General features: G+C 44.6%; 1 protein-coding gene across 3 annotated transcripts in view; it reads left to right on the top strand.

The window, feature by feature from the left end:
* The window catches only part of PIP5K1B (phosphatidylinositol-4-phosphate 5-kinase type 1 beta), a 311111-nt gene that overhangs the window by 54875 nt on the left and 235618 nt on the right, over positions 1–20618 (top strand). The window lies entirely within an intron of this gene.

The following is a 20618-nucleotide window of genomic DNA, read 5'->3' on the forward strand; positions in this document are numbered from 1 at the left end:
CTGTGTGATTAGTGGCTCTCTTCCCACAGGACCTTGGCAATTCCAGTCTCTTTCTTCTCCAAATAAAGTACAGTTCATAACAAGTTACTGCTGTGTGGCCTTCTTGATGTTTAATGGTTAAACTGTGTGAAAATGGTAACTACATTTGCCTGGAGTTCTATGACTTCTAGGTGACCTCATCAGTCCTGTAAAGAAATACCTGTTCGCGTAGATGCTCAGTGATACTTGGCTGCCCTGCTGAACTTTGCAAAAACCTGTAAGAAATGATTTGGAATACATCACACTCAAATTAGAGGAGTGGGTTAGAAATTCCTATAATGCAAAGCCTTAATTTTGTATGCAGTATTATTAAGGTGTAGACGCACCACGTAGTTCAATGGTTTAAATTTCATTCCTACGTCAGCGAAACAGAGTTTAGTTTCAGCGTGTCTTACTTTGGAGGCTGCTCTCCTAAAGAACCCATTTCTGGTTTTCGTACTGGTCCTATTTTTTGGATTAGCAGTGTGGTACTTTTGAAAGCACATTTATGAGTGTCCTTCTGTTTAATGATGTCACAAGCAGTTTATGTATTGTGTGTTAATGTATTATGTGCTAGGGTCAGAGGAGCGTGTTAACTCAAAATATGTTCAAGTACCTTAGTAATATGGACTCTTTATTTTTTTTTTAAGTTTATTTATTTATTTTGAGAGAGTGTGTGTGTGTGAGCAGGGGAGGGGCAGAGAGGGAAGGAGAGAAGAATCCCAAGCAGGCTGTGCACTGTCAACACAGAGCCTGATGCGGGGCTCGAACTCATGAACTGTGAGATGATGACCTGAGCCAAAATCAAGAGTTGGATGCTGGAGCCACCCAGGCACCCCTGGATTCTTTATTTTTTAACACTCCCCCCTACCCATACAAAAAGAAACGGGGGGGGGGGGGAATATTGACATGTATAAATAATTCAAGGTTGCAACGTGTGCAAAATCTTGAAAAGTGTAAGGAATATAATCCTACGAATAGAGATTACCATTGTTGGCATTCACAGTAGTTTTTCCTTCATCTGTGTAATTGCCGTCATACTGTATATCTAGGTCTTCTCACCTAAACATTATAAATAGATGTTTCTCCTCGATGCGTAGCATTTAAATAGGAAAACAGGGCAGTTGGGCTGTGGGAGTCTGGGGAGAGATGATCCTTACAGATGGCCACAGTCCTGAGGATGAGTCCCAGGGGATGACCTCAGCATGGTCTGCCACCCTCCTGAAACAATCACGGACCCAGGTATCCTCAGCGAGCCGGGAAAGCAAAGCTGAGATTATCCCGCATGACCTCTGGGAGGCTTAGGGTCGCCTGAACAAAAACCCTCCTTTCCTCTGAGCAGCCCGGTGGCTTCTGGAAGCTGGCCTCACTCTCTGAGCCACCATGTAGATTTTGCTTTGACATCTTTGATCAGTCATCTGACACATGGAGGTATTACCCGCGTAGATGTGCTCCTGTTTTTTTTTTTTTAAACTTTTTTTTTTTAACGTTTTTATTTATTTTTGAGACAGAGAGAGACACAGCATGAACGGGGGAGGGGCAGAGAGAGAGGGAGACACAGAATTGGAAGCAGGCTCCAGGCTCTGAGCCATCAGCCCAGAGCCCGACGCGGGGCTCGAACTCGCGGACCGCGAGATCGTGACCTGAGCTGAAGTCGGGCGCTTAACCGACTGAGCCACCCAGGCGCCCCAGACGTGCTCCTGTTGTACGCAAAGAATAGCATGTAGAGGGAGAGCAGATAAATTGCCTTATTCCTAAGGCCGAATTCCAGGGATTTTTTTTTTAGGGCCTTTGGCCATGTGATATTTTACATAAATATTTTTAAGAACCCTGTTTGCCAGATCAGCATATCTCCCGCTGTGGTATAATATTAGTTCTAAAAACTTATAGCTGATCCATTACCAAAGTCAAAAAAGGGGGTGGTGGGAGTGCTTGAATTAGAAATTTAATGTGAAGAATTTGTGAATTGCTGGTATTTTCATTTTGTAAGTGTGGCACATTTGTGGAAGAAATAGGTTTCTAAAAATGTGTAAGTGGCTGCTCTGTGGCCCATGTATTCCTTCTTAGTTTACAGTTGTTTTACAAGGTCGTCTGTAAATTACAAGCCAACCGACAAATAAGTGAAGTTTTTAAGCAGAGTAATTTTGTAACTTTTTTGGGGGGGGGGCAGGCATCCTGTACTCCCAGTTGATTGGAGATAAAATTAGGGGCGTGTGGGTGGCTCAATTTGGTTGAGCATCCGACGCTTGATTTCAGCTCAGGTTATGATCCCTGGGGTGTGGGATCAAGCCCCACATCGGGCTTTGTACTGAGTGTGGAGCCTGCTTGAGATTTTCTCTCTCTACTTCTGCCCCTCTCCCTGCTCACATCTCACTCGTGCTCTCTCCCCCCCTCTCTCTCTCCACAATTGAATGAATGAATGAATGAATGAATGAATAGGAAAAGAATTTTTTTGTATCTTGGACATTTTTACAAAGTTTGGAGATTCTTATCATGTGTTTGTATGATCCTTTGCCACCTGTTCCTTCTATAATTTCTTCTTCACATCAAGCAAATAGCTTGTATTTTTGCCTGTGTTTCCATTTTCTAGAATTTCAGGTTAACATATACAAGTGTGGCAATTTACTCCTTTAGAACAGCACTGTTTGATAGAAAATACAGTGAGAGGCACTTACATCATTTTAAATTTTATAGTAGCCACGTTTTACCTAATACATCAAAAATATTATTTCAACAGCCACATGAGAACTCAATGATATATTTTATATCTATTTTTTCTTCAGACCAAATCTTCTAAATTCCAGCATATATTTTACACTGAGAACACATTCAGACCCTGGATTTTCATCAGAAATACTGGGTCTTTTCCTGAGATTTCATAAGTTTTCAACTGAAAAAGTAGACTCCCATTCCCAGGTGGTCTCAAACATACGTAACAGTAACATAAACCAGCAGAGTTTTAAAAACTTTTTACATTAAAATTCAATAAAATTAGGGACGCCTGGGTGCCTCAGTCTTTTGTGTCCAACTTTGGCTCAGGTCATGATCTCACAGTTCATGGGTTCAAGCCCCGTGTCAGGCTCTGTGCTGACAGCTCAGAGCCTGGAGCCTGCTTCTGATTCTGTGTTTCCCTCCCTATCTGCCTCTCCCCTGCCTGTGCTCTCTGTTTCTCTCTTAAAAAATAAATAAATGTCAAAAAAAAAGTTTTTAATTACATAAAATAAAAAATCCACCTCCGTTACACAATTTCAAGTGCCATTTAATTTTATGCCTGGTGTCGAATCCTAGTTATTGGTTGCATAGGGAATTGGAAGAGAACTGGCTTGAGGAAGAGGAGACTCCTATTGGATCTGTGATTAGCTGTGCGATCTGGAGTATACAGGGCCTGGAGGTCTTCATTTATAAATTAGTTACAAGGAATGGACCATATATGTTCTTCACTGCGGTCCCTTTGATGCTCACAAAATGTGATGAATCTTGGATGCAGAAAGCCTCAGAATGCAACATAACATCAATTTGAATGTATTTCAGACCACTGCTGTGAAATAAATCGCTTTCAAGTGTTATGTTTCACGACACATAGCTCAGGTGGGGGGAGAGAAGGGAATGGCCACATCGGCCATGGTAGTCCATGGGCGCTCTCTGCTCTCCTTCGAGGGGGGGCGGTAAATGTCCACGTGCTGTAGAAATTATAGAATGAGTGTATTTCTTTTCTCATGAAATTGCCTATATTCATTTCCTGTTGCTGCTGTAACAAATTCCCACAGATTTACTGCCTTAAAACGACAGATTTATCTTAGAGTTGGAGAGGTCAGAGGCCCAACATTGGTCTCCTGAGGCCAACAGTGACGCACCAGCAAGGTTGCCTTTTTCCTGGAGGCTCTGGGGGAGAATCTGTCTTCTTGCCTTTTTGAGATTCTGGAGGCCAGGAGCATTCCTTGGCTGATGGCCTCTTGCCGTCCTCAAAGCCAGCAGTAGCCGGGACAGTCTTTCTCACAGTCTGTCATTCAGATACCAGCTTTCCTGCCTCCCTCTTGCCTTTGAAGGACCCCTGTGGTTCCCCTGGGCCCACTAGATAATCCAGGATAATCCTCTTTTAAGGCCAGCCGATTAGCAACCTTAATTTCACCTGTATCTTTAATCCCCCCACCCCCCACACACCCCGACTTGGCCTAATCGCAATACAGTCACAGGCTCTGGGGATTAGGACATGGCCATCTTCGGGGGACCGATTTTCTGCCTGCCACAGTGCCTCCGAGGTTTCATAGATTTTGCCAGTAGTTTCGCAGCTGCTCATTTTTGTTGCTCTGCTCCCTTTTCCTTCTCCAAGACAGGCAGCAGTCATAAGGCAGGAGTCAACTGAAGGAATGAGGGCTAAGTAGTGACGTCGAACGGCTGACGCAGAATTTCTCTTCCGTGAAGCCTACCTCCATCTCCAGCTGTTTGTTGAAACTAATTAGATGCGGAAGGTTCTCTTACTTAGGACCATGTTCCCATCCATGGGATGATAGACTGTGACCTTCTAAAGGGAATAGGGATGTATTCCCTAAGTTTATTTTTCTTCCTTTACCTCTCATCAGAGACACCATAAATGCTTGCCAAAGGTCGGCATGAAGTTTTCTGTCTCTGCTGCGCAGGTGGTTCAAAGTTGGGGAGTGTCTTTCTTCTGAGGACGGAACCATGATGTCATAATCATAATGTGAATGTGCTCGTTAAAATGGAAGAATTGGACTGTATTAATTTGCACTTCAGTCCACTCTTCTGGGTAGATTTTTATGTCCGGCTCTCGCTGTAATTCTTTGTGTCTCTGGAGAAAACGCCATATCCATTTCCAGATGTGTTCTGCCATTATCAAAGGCTCAGAGGGAAATCTCCTGCGTGCGCCGTGAGCATTCAGAAAAAATGTCTAAGAAGCTGATACGGAGAAGATAAGGCAGAGATTTCTGAGTGTACTGAGTAAGCACCAGCAGCCTTTACCTTGAACTTGACGGTGTTATTTAGACTTTACCTTCTGCTGCTTTAGAGGGTAGTAGCCTGATTGGGAGACCTCCGTGGTTAAGCTCCGTTTGATATGATCATGATATCTGTCTCAGCCACTCACTCAGCAGTGTTGATGAGTGCATACTCTTGTGTGTCACGTTTTAGAAAGCGATGGGCTTACTGTCCTTAGAGCTGCCATACTGTACGAGGCTAGGAGTCACGATTTGTGTCACTGTGTCGTCTCCAAGAATGGCACCCCTCGCAGTGGTGCAGTGAAAGACAGCGATGCTGACATTGCCCGTGAGAGAGCCCCTAGCCTGGTGGGGAACAGATTTGCATCGAGTCCCTTAGTGCTTACATTACGTGTGCGTGGGCACCTGCCCAGGAGCACGGACGAGAGAGTGTCTTAACTTTTCCTGAAAAAGTTGGGGTATCTGGAAGGTCTCCCGGAGGAAGCCCAGCCTAAACCGAGTGTGGAAGAATGAATAGGAGGTGGTCAGATCGGAAAAAGCCAAGACGGTGCTCTGGGCCACGTGAGCAGTGTGCAAAAGCATATGGCATTTGCAAGACCTACGACTACTTCGGCGTGAGTGAGGTGTGAGATTCGTGTGGGAACATGATGAGGCAGAGCATTTAACCTTCCTCTGCCTCAGTTCCTCATTTAGTGAAACAAAGAAAACGTTAGCCACCTTTTGGGTTCTTGTGAGTTTTAAATGAACTACCCTAAGTAAAATGCTTAGAAAGGGGCTCACATGGGAAAATCACTTGGGACGCCTGGGTGGCTCAGTCGAGCAAGCCTCCCACTTCGGTTCAGGTCATGATCTTGTCATTCGTGAGTTCGAGCCCCGTGTCGGGCGCTGTGTCGACAGCTCGGAGCCTGGAGCCTGTTTCGGATTCTGTGTCTCCCTCTCTCTCTGCCCCTCCCCTGCTCGTGCTCTGTCTCTCTCTCTCAAAATCAAATAAAACATTTAAAAAAAAAAAAAAGAAAAAGCACTTAACAAACGTCAGCTATTGATGAAGACAATCACAGTCCTGTCATGTGAGGTTTGAAAAGTAGGCAAGGTCCGCATAGCGAAGGAATTTCAGCGTCCTAATGCTGGCATGGGGAAAATTATAAAGGAATTTTTTTTAACGTGCTTCACAGCTTTGTAGGTTTATAAACTCTGTGTCGTCCTTTTTCAAGGCTAATTAGACCCTCGTGAGTTGACTCATCCCACTCACAATCACCAGATTGATGAAAAGGGCCACCTTGTTCATGTACGTGCAAACGTGAAAACGCTCATCACGCTGCGATAATCATGGCCATGGGGTGGTGTATCTTCCTCCCACGAATGGGCCAACTTTTCTTCAGCTCGTCTGTTAAGGTCAGATGGTCTGTAGGTGAGGATGAGGGTCAGAGCAAATGCAGAGGAACATTCGAAGGGCTGGTTTCAGCAGATGATGTCAACCCCGTGGGTCAGTCCGGCTCATGAACTACGTGTCTGTTAGATGAAGATTCTCTGAACACGGGGTCCGGGGCCCCACCTTCTCTGGAGAGGCTCGAGACGCCACACTTCTCTTCTCTCTCCTTTGATACATGTCCATCTTTTCTGATACATTTGTTCCCCCGCTTTTTTCTTTCTTTACCTTTGTTTCAGCTTACTTGTAGGAGATGTCGCGGTTTTCCAGTTTATCTGGATTCTCTTTAAGGTTGGCTGCTCTTTGATGAGGCTTTGGGGTTTGCTTAATCTCAACAGTAAAAGTCTCCATAGTGGTCAGTTTTTCATTGTGTGCACGAGCTAAATGGTGGATTATTTCTGGGAGTATGTATTCATTTGAGCCCATCACCCATGGAGGGTGAATTCAGAGAGCTATTAATGATGTAGAGTGGCCTGTCCATTTCTTGATGTCATTGTATTTCCCTAATCTGTTGTTCTGGTCATCTCTCCCACTAAACTGTGGAATCCATTATATCCGGGGACCCGTAGTAGAATGAATGAGTTGGTAGGGTAACAGTTGTATCTTAAAGTTGTTGTATTTGTATCGAAATGAACATTCTTTCATCAGAGTACTATTGTAGGACTTCAGCCTTTTAGGATCTTTTACTGAATGCTTTAGGAATAGAAAAAACGTTTATTTTACTGGATTTTCATGCTACCATTTAAAGCTATAGTGTTATTTTATACATTTTTATCAAGCATTACAAGGTCAGGCTGATTAAGCAATACTTAAAAAGTAATGTTAAGACAGAATTATTCTAGTTATCCTTGGTAAAGGAAATCTTTTCTTGCCCTCATGTCCGTTATGTGATCTCCTAATCATAAATAGCAACGTATCCAAAAAAAAATCGATCTCAGGTTTCCAACTGTAATCACATTGATTTCTTTAATCATAGTTATTAAAAACATGGAAGCATTTTACATGTTCGTGTGTATGTGTTTTTTAAAAGGTGGAGAAGACCCATGTAAATTTGCTGCCTTATGGAATATATGTTCTGAATATTGTTCTTAAACATTGAAACAAAAACGCTTTGATGGAATGCTACATTCAGTGCTCGTTATCTTGAATTTACTTGCAGGTCATTTGTTCTCGACTGTTAAAAAAAAAAAAAGTGAATGTTCTTGCTCCAAAGGAAATTTTTGCTCCAAAGGAAATCAGTCACAATTGTTCCTAACGGGTGCTTATTTAAAACGGAGAGCTCTGGCAAAAATAAAAATGAAAGCTCTGCGAGAGACTGCACTCAAAATTTTTAATGTTTCAGACGTTACAGATGTTGACATTTTGATGAACCAGAGCCTGCCTCCAGTGTTATTTTAGTGGTCTGTTCCATGGAGCTGTGAGAGATGAGACAGTAGTATAATGAAACGTTTATTAAAATGCTTACAGTGCACGGAAAAGTTGGGCGTGGCTTGTGCCCCACTGAATTCTGTGCTCTAGCAAAAACATCGTATAATAATGTTCTGGTCCATATTTATGTTAATGCAACATGGAGATAATGGGGGTTCTCCCTCACTTGGAATAAACTAAAAGCAGAATTTCAGCAACTTTCAGCAACAGTACCAGACCTACTGCTAAAAATGCAAGGCATGTTTTTCTTCTTCTTCTTTTTTTAATTCTCCAGGAAAATAATAGGACCTACAGTGTTAAGGAAGAAATAGAATTTCATATGGCTGTTTTGTGTATAGGTAGATACTAGATCATATAAAGCGATTTCTTCATTGATTGCAAAGGACCAAAAAGCACATGAAAGAAAATATCCTATTTGTTAATAACTTTTTAAAGGCAAGCAGGCAAGCAGAGAAAGAAAGAGGAAGGAAGGAAGGAAGGAAGGAAGGAAGGAAGGAAGGAAGGAAGGAAAAAGCGCTACATTTTGTTACCTAAATCTCAGTTTTTTCAACGTTTTTTTTTTTTTTTTTTTTTTTTTTATTTTTGGGACAGAGAGAGACAGAGCATGAACGGGGGAGGGGCAGAGAGAGAGGGAGACACAGAATCGGAAACAGGCTCCAGGCTCCGAGCCATCAGCCCAGAGCCTGACGCGGGGCTCGAACTCACAGACCGCGAGATCGTGACCTGGCTGAAGTCGGACGCTTAACCGACTGCGCCACCCAGGCGCCCCCTTAAATCTCAGTTTGAGGAGAGCTATAATACCAAGGTTGGAGTAGATGTAGAGAACACTCTGTTGGGAGCATCGATTGATGTACACTTTCTCAAGGGCGAGGGTGTTCATCAGAAGCCTTGAAGTACATAACTTCCCATCTAACAGTTCCACCTCTGGGAATTTAGCCTAAGGAAAGAATTGAACGATGGGGCCTTAAATAAATACACACACACACACACACACACACACACTGATACTCATTGTAGCATTGTTTGTAAAAGCAAAAATTGGAAACTTCTCCAATTTCCATGAAGATGATCAGATTATGGCTCTTTTATCCCTGAATACTTTAGAGCTGCCTACAATGATACTATGGAAAGATGGCATAATATGGTAAGTTAGTTAAAAACTAGTGTGGATAATACAGTGTCATTGATGATTACAGAAAAAGAGTGTTAGAGCTCGGGTACCTGACAAAATTAACAGAAGCTATCACTGGATAGTGGATGGCAAGAAATCTTTGTTCTTCGCTTATGTTTTTTCTTTGCTTATTTTTTTATGTAAGGAATAGAGACTTTTTTATAAGCAAAACCATTTTGTGAAACTTACCTTTGACTATCACTTCTATATGAATAATTGGATGCGCGTCACAAAGATGTTAAATAATGTTCAACATAGCACTATTAACAGTTTTTAAAGAAAAATTTTTAAATGTTTTTTTATTGGTTTGAGAGAGAGCACGTGCAGGGAGGGGAAGGGAGAGAAACTGAGAATCCCAAGCAGGCTCCATGCTGAGCAGTGCAGGGCTTGATCTCAGGACCGTGAGATCATGACCTGAGCTGAAAACAAGAGTCAGATACTTCCCTGACTGAACCACCCATGTGCCCAATGGTTCTAAAAAGTTTTAACATATATATCCCCTCTTGTCAGGAATTTAAGTAAGAAAGTCATGGTATAACAATGGTAAAGCATGGCATAACAATGCTTCATAGCCATTGAAATTATAGATCTGTATGTATTGATACGGAAAAGATGTTCGCATCGTGTAACAAGGAAAAAGCAGGGCAACAAACATTGTGGGTAGGTAAGGAAAGTAGGTATGTAGACAGATAAAAGTCTGAAGTGTTTTTCATGATAGTCGCACTAGTAGTCCTTTCTGTGTGATGGGATTATGGGTCATTTTCAACTTGTTCTACGTCTCTTTATTTTTTCAATTGTTTACAACGAACAGATACTCCTTTGATGACTAGGGAAAGTAAAAATCAACAAAATTAGAGGCAAACAAGGAGAAATTACCACAAAATGCTATGAGATACGAGGGGACATTCTGTGGCGATAGATGAGTGGGTGGTGTTTCTAGGAAAATTTACTTTATCAGAGTGGTTCCCAGCAGAGAGATCCGAAGTCAATAACCACGTAAGAAATGAAAAACCTACCAAAAGGTGCTTTCTCAATTCAAAGTGCAAGCCCGGATGGCCTCAGTAAATTCTTCCAGCATTCAAGGATATTATTAAATAGGGTGAAGTTGCAAATTATCGAAAGGGGCTTTCGTGCGGGACATTTGGTGTAAACCAGAACCATTCTGCATAAACCTGGATACATTTTTCCCACCACGATTTCAGTGTTTTCTATGCATACGGCAAAAGTCAAACTTGGGAGTTTAAGATGTTAAAGCGATCTTTATGCCAGAGCTTTGCACTGGTAGTGTGTGTGCATATGTGCGTGCGTTCATTCACACACACTGAACGTCAGTCATGCTTATGAATATTGATGCAAAACCCCTCAGTGAAATACCACCAAATACAATTTAGCAGCACATTAAATAAGTACCATAATCGAGTGGGGTGCATCCCGGGAATGTGTGAGCTTGGCTTCACACTAGACCAAAAAAGAAGATCTGTGTGTTCATCTTTCAGTGCCAAAAATGCTTTGCTGTAATTCAGCGCCAGTGATACATTGATTGTGGCAGTGGTTACGTGACCGTACACATTTGTCAAAACTCCTTAAACTGTATTCTTTATGAGGGTGAATTTTAGGGATTGCCTGGGTGGCTCAGTGGGTTGAGCGTCCGACTTTGGCTGAGGTCACCATCTCCTGGTTCTTGAGTTCGAGCCCCGCGTCCGATTCGGTGTCTCCCTCTCTCTCTCTGTCCCTCCCCTCTTGAGCTCGCTCTCAGAATAAATAAGCTTAAAAAGAATTAAAACTTGGTACAATTAGAATAAGTAGAATGAAACAGAACATCGGAGTGGAGGTTGCAAACTTCGCTGTTATTTGTAGGTGTTTGAAGTGCACACCTGGAAAGTAAGAGAATCGGTGGAAAAAGAGAATCAGTGTGGCCAGTTGGAACGGGTGCCTGGTGGGGGAAGCGGCAGGAAGAGAGGGAAAAAGTGGATGCATACATCATCCGCTAGCACAGGTGTCTGAAGTATCGCCCACCATCATTCATAGGCAGTGCCCCACACCTGGCCCCTGCAAGGCAGTGCAGGACATTCTTTCACCTGCAGGACATGACTTTGTCCTCTCCTAGAGAGCATGTGGCCAGAGACAGGGGTTGAGCATAAATAAAAATGACAAGGACCTTACGAAAAGAGAAGAGGAGTGACAGTCGTGGGGCATAAGGGCTGAGCTTAAGCCCGACTTGCCTTTTTGTTTTTTTTTATTCGGTATTAGTGTTAGCTTTTCATTTTTTTTTTTTGATCAGTGTTAAAATGTGTTCACTCTTCACTTTTTAAAAAATTGAACGTCTCTAGGGGGGTCTGGGTGGTTCAGTCGGTTGGGCGTCCGACTTCGGCTCAGGTCATGTTCTCGTGGTTCGTGAGTTCAAGCCCCGCGTCGGGCTCTGTGCCGACAGCTCGGGGCCTGGAGCCTGCTGCGGATTCTGTGTCTCCCTCTCTCTCTGCCCCTCCCCCACTCACGCTCTGTCTTTCTCTGTCTCAAAAATAAATAAACATTAAAAATTTTTGAAAAAATAAAAGAATAAATGTTAGAAGAAAATTTTGAAAAAATTGACATCTGTCGACTGTGAGAGTCCACAGTTTTAGAAATCTGGATTTTCAAACCCCCCCTTTTTTTAAATGTTTTATTTTATTTTTGAGATGGAACAAGTGGGGGAGGAGAAGAGAGAGGGACAGAGGATCTGAAGTGGGCCCTGCACTGACAGCGGAGAGCCCGATGTGGGGCTCGTACTCACAGATCGTGAGATCACGATCTGAGCTGAGGTCAGACTCTGAACCACCCAGGCGCCCCCAACCTCTTGGATAACTGGAGGCTCCAGCATCCACGGCCGCCCTCCTCTGCAGGGGCAGGCGTCTGCGGGAGCTGACTGGTAGCTGCCTGCTCTCCTGAGATGCCCGAAGGTTCTCCAGTCTGCTGAGTGCAGTGCTGTCTCCCGGTGCTCTCGTCCATCTGTCCGTCTGCCCTTGGAAGCAGTTCAGTTGCGTCTCCCAGTGTTGGTGATAAACTGAAGAGCGATTCAGGGCAAACTGGGTTCTTAGTGGTGAAGCCGTGTCCATGGGAATCGACTAGTCCTCCCGTTGGGAAAAGTGATGGAAGAAAAATTGGAACAAACGATAAGATTTTTACTGCATTGAACACACAACTTGTTCATACCCAGTGATAACGTCCTTAATTCCCCCATCGTAGTTTTCACATGGAAAAATTGTTATTTTTTGAAATACCAGATGGAGGGTTCGTCTTGGCGGGGAGCTGGCCATCGCCCACCTCTTCCTCAACATTCTTCCTTCCGGGTTCTGCCGTTTGTGCAGAATTGCTTTTAGGCCAGGGTGGTCCTTCTCTTCTTTGACGATCATTAAGGTTAATTGAGCCTTTAGATTGTATACATTCCACAAGCAAATTCTACTTAACGGGGCAGGCTTTCACTGTCGTTTATGCCGTGGGACTTTTTGCCTCTTGTCTCCTGTGTCTGGCGGCCAGATCTGTTGGGTATTCTAGAAGCAATAGCAGCAGTGGCCTTTTGCCTACATTTTTCTAGAAGGAAGGTGGACGGTTTTATGTTGTCAGTCATGGAGCTGGTTCAATGTCAGTAGCGCCCTGAAACTATGGCTGTTCTTGATGAAGAAAAGAATGAGATAATTTCCCCAGATCTGACTGATCTAGAGCTAAAGCTTATTTTATAGACTTTAAATAAATATTTGCAATCTGTTACTGGTGTCCTCCTCATTCACCTCCTCCACCACGGCAGGCTTTTTCTCTCAATTATATGTATTTTTTCCTTTCTTCTTTGTACCACCCACATTCCTCTTACCAATCGTCTTTTCTCAGGAGAGAAACAAAAGTTTAAGCAAGTCCCATCCCGTGACCCATCGTTGGTGACATTGTTTTGCTTGTTTTCCTCTCCGTGTACGTGGAAGCACCTTGCACCCGGGTTCTCAGTCTGAATCAGCCAAGTTCTTCAGTGCTTAGTCTGTGTGGCTCCCCCCACCCCCACCTTTGTCACCTCCTCCTCCGGGCCCGGCTCCTTCCATCTTGATTTTTTTCTTTTTTTGCACTCTCTCCCTCTGCCTCTACCAGAGTCCTCTCCCCACGGTTACCAGGTGTCTCCCAGACACTAGAAATGCCCCCCCCCCATCCTTCTATTCTTCAGCATTTCCGCCACATGGGACAAGTGTCAGATGTCCCATGTGTAACCAGCAGCACTCGTGGGATGTGCGCAGAACTCTTTATTTTTGCCTCTTGGTGTAAATTTATTCAACGGGGAAAGGTCTGCTCTCGTGAATGTGAGACCCAGGAACCTTTCCGCTCGCTCGTGGGCGGTGAAGTGTTCTCCTGTCACTTGAAGTCACTGTCTGCAGCTGGTGTCGCAGATGCTGGGTGCCTTGCAATTGGCAAAGAGTCCAACTTCACGTTAGGGGCTCCCCTCCCTGGGTGGGGGGTGGCCGCAGGCAAAGCTGCTGGGCTCCTGGGGAGGGCATGCTTGTCTCGTCCCCTGCCTTTGGCCATCTTGCTGGGGCTCTCACCTCCCTGGGTCAAGGCAGGAGGAGGAAGGAATCCAGGTGATAGAAGAACAGAAATTCTCGGTCAGAGGTCTTACCCAGCTGGTACTACCATAAAATGGCTTCTCGTGTTCCGGGTTCAGCAAGTTAAACCAGACTCTCTGGGCGTGTTTTGGGTTCAAGGAATCTTCACAGACCGTGGGTCCTTCCTCTCAGCGGAAAGCAATCTTGCTCGTCTCCAGAACTCTTCGTACTTTGATAAGGACTTGGGAGCCGTAGAGGTGCTCTCTCCGCCTCCCCCCGTAGTTTCTAACCGTTGGAGCACATCAGACTCACTCGGGGGCAAAAAAAAATTTTTAATAGAAATTCCAATACCCCGCCCCTGGCCTAGTGAGTAGGAATCTCCGGACTGGGACTCTGTTGTGTTTGTTTTTCAAAATTCCACAGGTCATCCTGATGCTCCCCGAAGGCGGAAGACACAAGAGCTAGCCTGTATTATATTTACTCATTTGCAACCTACCTCCTTCCCGGACTCTCAACTTCCTTCGGGGTCCTTTTCATCTTTGCAACACCCTCTACAGAGCCTTAATCATAACAGACTCTGAGGACGTGTTTTGTGGCACGAAGAAATTTGAAATCTCAGGGTTCTGGCAGAGAAGCTGTGTTACCAGCATTGGTTCCGTCTTCAGACTGAAGTGTGTGCAGTTTTAGTGCTCAGTAAATATTGGATGATTTGCTGGCCAGGTAGTCGGTGCCCAAGAAGGAGAAGCAGGAGACAACAATCTAAGTAAATAAGATATGATCCTGGTTTGGGTTCCAGGATCTCTTTTGAGGAGTGTCCTGTCGGGCTGTGTTCTAAGAGCTTTGTGCATATCACCTGCGTTACTGTTCACCACAATCGGCTGCTAGAGGGACTGTTCTCATTTTTTAGGTAAGAAAAGTGAGGCTCAAGGAGGGGTAAGTAATTTGATCCCCAAGGTCACACCTTTGTAAGTTACAGTCAAGATTTAAACCCAAGCTTTCTGACTTCAGAGCCCAAGTTCTTTTTAAATTTTTTTTTAATGTTTATTATTTTTGAGAGAGGGAGAGAGACAGAGCGTGAGTTGGGGAAGGGCAGAGAGAGAGGGAGATAGAATCGGGAGGAGGCTCCAGGCTCCGAGCTGTCAGCCCAGAGCCCGACGCGGGGCTCGAACTCACAGACTGTGAGATCATGTCATGGGCCGAAGTCGGACGCTCAACCGACTGAGCGATCCAGGTGCCTCTAGAGCCCAAGTTCTTAGATACTGTGTTAGAGCACTTTTCACTGAAGGCAGGGGAGGGGGGAGTAAAGCTTTAGAAAAATTTGGGGAGATACTAGGGTTAGCCACCTCCTCCCTTCCCTCCCTTCTGCCCTCCTTTTCCGTGTGCCTTTCTCTCTGTAGTCTGCCTGGCTGCACTCTTGCCCTTGAGGAGCATTAATGAAAGAATCGAGGAAGAGGAAGAGGGCGTATGGACCTTGATGAGATGATTTCAGTTGATTCACTCCGGCAATGTTGAGGCAAACTGGGTGGGAGTGGAGGCATCCTACCTGACCAAGCCTCACTGGAGTCCTGGCATTAGGGGTGGGGCACCTGGGGGAGGGGGCGGGGACCCAAATGCTTTAGTAACAAAGGCAGAAGGGAAGGACACAAGGCACTAAGAAGGTAAAACCGAGGACATGGAGTGAGCAAAGACAGGAAGGAGAGGAGAGATCTAGATGATGTGGAGTTTTGACTTGCAGGGGGAAATTGTGGTGTAACTCATTTTTAACACCAGCAGACTGGGGGAGGGGAAGAGTGAATTTGTTCACCGAAAGGTGTGAAAAGTCCACGTGGGGACAATGCCTTGTAGGTGGTTACAGATTCCAGGCTCAAGGAGGGTCAGCCATATCTGGGGACAGAAGTGTGAGCCATCAGTAGAGTGGTTGCAGTGAAAACCATGGCCGTGGATGCTGTTGCTTGGAGAAGGACTCTGAGGTGCAAGGGAAACCCACGGGGCAAACATCGCAAAATAATCTGTACAAATTTAATAAAACATCCTGACTCTGTCCATCCTGGATGCCTTTTTGAGCCTGAAGAAATCGTTGGCTCTCGCTGAACCTCAGTTTACTTGCTGGTCAATTTTGGTACGCCTCATTTCTAAAGCCTCCTTCCGATCGGATATTCTGCCATTCTGACCCTTGGCACTGGTGCTCATGACTGCTTTGGGATAACAGGGCATTTAGTAATGGCCTGATTTTGTAAGGTCGCTAGGACCCGTAAGCCCTCGCGGTTCACGGAGCCCTCATCTGTCTGGCAATCAGAACGATGGTCCTGTGCACGTCCAGCCCACTGACCTTCTTGGAAGATCACTTGGAGTACCATTAATGGGGCAGGTGTGAGGAATCCACGGGTATTTTTTGAGACGCAGTAGGGGAGATTAAGAGCTCACCTCTGGGGGCACCTGGGTGGCTCAGTCAGTTGAGCGTCCGACTTCAGCTCAAGTCATGGTCTCGCACCTTGTGAGTTCGAGCCCCCATTGGGCTCACTGCTATCAGTGTGGAGTCCGCTTTGGATCCTCTGTCCCCCTTTCTCTCTGCCCCTCCTCTGCTCGATGTCTATCAGAAAATAAGCATTAAAAAAAAACCCACTCACCTCTGGGCTCCCATTCCTCTACCTGTACCGCTTAACCGGTTATGTCACCTCAGGCAACTTAGCCTCCTGAGAACCTCTATAAAATGAGGATAATAATCCTAGAGGTGGTTTCGGGCCTGAACAGGGTGATACACAGTCCTTATGAGGGTCCCTGGCATGCATGCCTTCACTAAATATGTTACTATTCTATGATGATGACAATGACAAAACCATTGGTGGAAAGCATCTTAAGAAATCAATCTTAGGGGCACCTGGTGGGATCAGTCGGTTAAGTGTCCGACTTCGGCTCAGGTCTTGATCTCGCAGTTCGTGGGCTCGAGCCCCACGCTGGGCTCTGTGCTGACAGCTCAGAGCCTGGAGCCTGCTTCGGATTCTGTGTCTCCCTGTCTCTCTGCCCCTCCCCACTCATGCTCTGTCTCTCATTCTCAAAAATAAATAAACATTAAAAAATTTTAAAAAAATTGATCTTAGACTTTTGGCTTTCAAAAGGAGAGAGAAAGAAAAATCTGTACCATTTCCTAATAGGTGGGAACTCTCAGAGGGCTGAACCCCACGGGTGGTAAAAAATACACTTCCTGTTAACAAATGGACTTGCGTTCGGTTTAGAAATGAGCTGGTGTAAAACTGAAGGAATCTGAGCACCCCTGCCCTTAATACTTGTTCTTTTTGCTACGTTTACTTGTCCTCTTACCCTTAAAGGACTGTGGGTACAAAGAAAAGAATAAATCATAGACGTCCCTCTGTGTCAGAGAGGTTAAGGGACTCTTGGCTACACATTGGTCACCTTCTAAAGCCAAAAAAAAAAAAAAAAAAAAAGTGGCCCTGAATCATGTTGCTTCTCAGCCTCTAAGTCTGGCTTCCACCTTCTTTGGAACATTCGACCTGCTTCTCAGAACATGCCTACGGAGGTCAGCCACCTGGAGGGAAAGACACATCTAGAGGAATGGTGACTCGTGCAAACTTCTCGAACCTTTCTGCAGTTCCTTCCCCTGTACTTCTTTCTGCTTGTTTTGTCCGAAAGAGGGCCGTGTTCAACCTGTTTGTCGGGCATCGCCAAATATGTGTCCCTGCACAGCTTATTATATGCCAGGAAGGACAGTAGCATGACAGCAGTAATTCAAAACAGGGTTTAAAATGAATAAATAAGAATAAGCCACTGGGATTAGTCGCCATTGAAAAGTTGAGAGCGACCAGGGAGGGTAGCCGCAGCCTCTGGGGATTAACAAATGGCTTGCTGTAGGAAATAGTATTCACTGATCCGGCCGCATTTTTACTTTTTAACTTACTGACGGCCTTTCTACCGCCCTGGGATCTGTCTCTTCTCAGACCCAGTAAAAGTCTTAGAAAGGAGGTTTATTCTTATTTCTCCTTGTCAGAAACTGTCAACCTGACTGATGATGAACCTTTCCATTCATACTTTTTTAAACCACAGAAAACGTCTTTTTCTATAAATGACGACAATCTCAGGGAAGAAGCCAAAGAGAATTTTCTTGCACAGAACCAAACTAAAAGGCGACAGAAAAAAAAAGGGGGAGCCTTCTGGTGAGAGGGGTGGAAAAGTGGGGAGGACCACTTCGTGATCATGGCACTGAGGATTGTAATAGAGAGGAACCCGTTGGTACAGGGCTTTTACTGTTTGTAAGGCCTAGTATAGACCTCATGCCTTTGATCCTTACGAAGAGGTTGTGTCCCCACTTCATAGATGAGACAAGTGAGGCCCAGAGAGGTTGACAAACTTGCCCAAGGTCATAGAACTACAAGTATAGTAGTCCGACTCCAGATTTGGCACTTTTTCCCTGTGGTCGCGCTATGTACTGATTTGTCGTGCCTTTCTGGAGGCTTCTGAGACACGCAACTGGAAGGCCCAAGTGTGTAAACCCAACTAGATTTGTAGCCTTTGTGTGTTTTGCAGCGAACTTTATACACGATCCATAAAGCCTTGAATTATTGTTTCCTTCTTGCCAGATGGATCACTCCTGCGAGTGAAAGCTAGCAGACAGGCAGAGAGAAGCATATAGCCACAGAAAGGTATACCCGTGCTGGCCTTGGCTTACAGTCTAGAAGTCTGGCCAAAGTGAAGGCACCGAAAAATGGATGCTGCCTAAAACACATAAAACCAGTGAGGGACAAGTGAAATCAACTCCTTTTTCTCTCCTATTGCAAGACTTAAGGCGGTAGAGTGTGGGGGCTGGATGGCTCTTTGTAATATCTTCCTTGATGTTCTCCTTTGGGAAAACTGAACAAAATAACTACAATTCACATTTACTTCTTTACTTGAACTTTGCTGAGGGTCTAGGCTATGAGACTTCTTCCATTAGGGCTTTGAGGCCCCTTTATACCATTTGGCCTGTGTGCATATGATGGGCCTTGCTCTGTGTGAGTGTTCTGATGGCTTTGAAAAATAAAGTGGTTATGAAAAATAAAACGCAAGAGTGGTTTTAACGTCCATTGGTAAACTTCTGCTCTGATTTTCTTTTTAATTTTTTTTAATGTTTATTTTTCTTTGAGAGAGAGAGACAGAGCACGATCGGGGAAAGGGCAGAGAAAGGGGGAGACACAGAATCCGAAGCAAGCTCCGGGCTCTGAGCTGTGAGCACAGAGCCGGACACGGGGCTCGAACCCATGAACCTCAAGGTCATGACCTGAGTTGAAGTCGGATGCTTAACCAACTGAGCCACCCAGGTTCCCTGACTGCTCTGATTTTCTAATCCTTGCTGTCACTTTAAAGTTTTTTTTTTTTTAAGTCTATTTATTTATTTTTGAGAGAAAGAGAGAGAGTGAGTGAGCAGGGGAGGGTCAGGGAGAGAGGGAAAGAGAGAGGATGCCAAGCAGGCTGGAACTCATGAGCCACTAGATCATGACCTGGGCCAAAATCAAGAGCCAGCCGCTTAACTGACTGAGCCACCCAAGCGCCCCTTATCGGAAAGTTTTAAGGATTAGGTGAAGCAACCTTGAAGGTAAACACTGTAGAGAATATCTATACTTCGCATACTCTCAGTAATTAGAGATGGAATGGTCGATCAGTTTCTGATGTCATCTTGTGTTTATTTTTCTTTCATAAGGATAACTAAATAAGTTCCTTGTGGTCAAAATCATGTCCTTAAATACAGTTCTCATTCTTGCCATATAGGAGGACAGCCCCTGCCAATTTCCTGGACTCCGTTTACTTTGACCATTCTATCTCATGAATTCAGCTGGGGGGGGGCGGGTATCACAGAGCTGACTTTGAACAAACACACAGTTGAGAAAATCCAAGGCTATGAAATGGGCTTCGTTTCCTCCTTCCTGCTTTCTTAGAAATGACCAGCTTTGAGGGCACTGTGGGAACAGGATCACGGAGAGGCAGTGGTTGTGTTGATGATCCGTAACCAGTTTCAGACAGGTATCCAGTGCTTACGTGAGGCTGCTAGTGTTTATGACCCCAGTGAAACGTAGCTTGAGGAGTGGGTGTATGTGTGTGTTGGGGGAAGGGGGCGGTGCATGTGTGTCTTTGTCCATTCTTCCGGCTGGCAAGGCCGGCTGGCTGTTCTTAGGCTGATACTGTTGTGTGTCAGAGAGATTTGGAAGAGATTCTAGTTTAGACTCGTGATTAGTGTGTGAACAGAATATCTTCCTTTCAATTGAAATACATTCTTACTTTCTTCCACCCTCCACTTAGATTTCAGCTTCCCATTCTCTTCCTCTGCATCGGTAACATTTTGAGGTCGATGATTCCTGATTCCTTATACGGTACAGTGTATACATTTCAAGTATTGAGTTTAATGAATTTTCACATGTGTATATACCTCTGTAACCAGCACCCATATCAGGAAATGGAACACTTCCTTGTGCCCCTCTCCGTCAGTTGTCCCAAAGGTAACCAATATGTTGACCTTCTACCACTAGAGATGGATTTGGGCTGTTCTTGAACGTCATAAAAATGGAATCACAGAGGATTTGTTCCTTTGTCTTTGGTTTCTTCCATGAGGTATCATCCTGTAACTCACTCATGTTGTTAAATAAATAATTCCATTGTATAACTTGATTCACCCATTCGACCGTTTATGGACATGTGGGTTGTTCCCAATTAGGTGCTTTTACAAATAATAATGCAAGGAACATTCGTGTACATGTCTTTAGGAGACGTAAGCATGCATTTCTCTGGGGTATATACCCAGGAGTGGAGTTGCTCAACCACAGAGCATACATATATTTCCTTCTGGTAGACACTGCCAGCATTTTTCCTAAGTTGTTGAACTAGTGGACACTGCTGAGTTTCTATACTTTGAAAGTCAAGTTTTCCTCTGCAGTATTTTTTTTCTGGGTTGGTGATGCTAGTAACTGTTGAGATATTTGAGATATTTGCTAGTAGATGTTGAGATATTTGTCATTCCATCTAAGAGTATACATATAGGGGCACCTGGGTGGCTCATTCAATTGAGCGTCCCACTCTTGACTTTG

The sequence above is a fragment of the Panthera leo genome, chromosome D4, assembly GCF_018350215.1.
Source record: "Panthera leo isolate Ple1 chromosome D4, P.leo_Ple1_pat1.1, whole genome shotgun sequence".
NCBI classification, from domain to species: Eukaryota; Metazoa; Chordata; class Mammalia; order Carnivora; family Felidae; genus Panthera; species Panthera leo.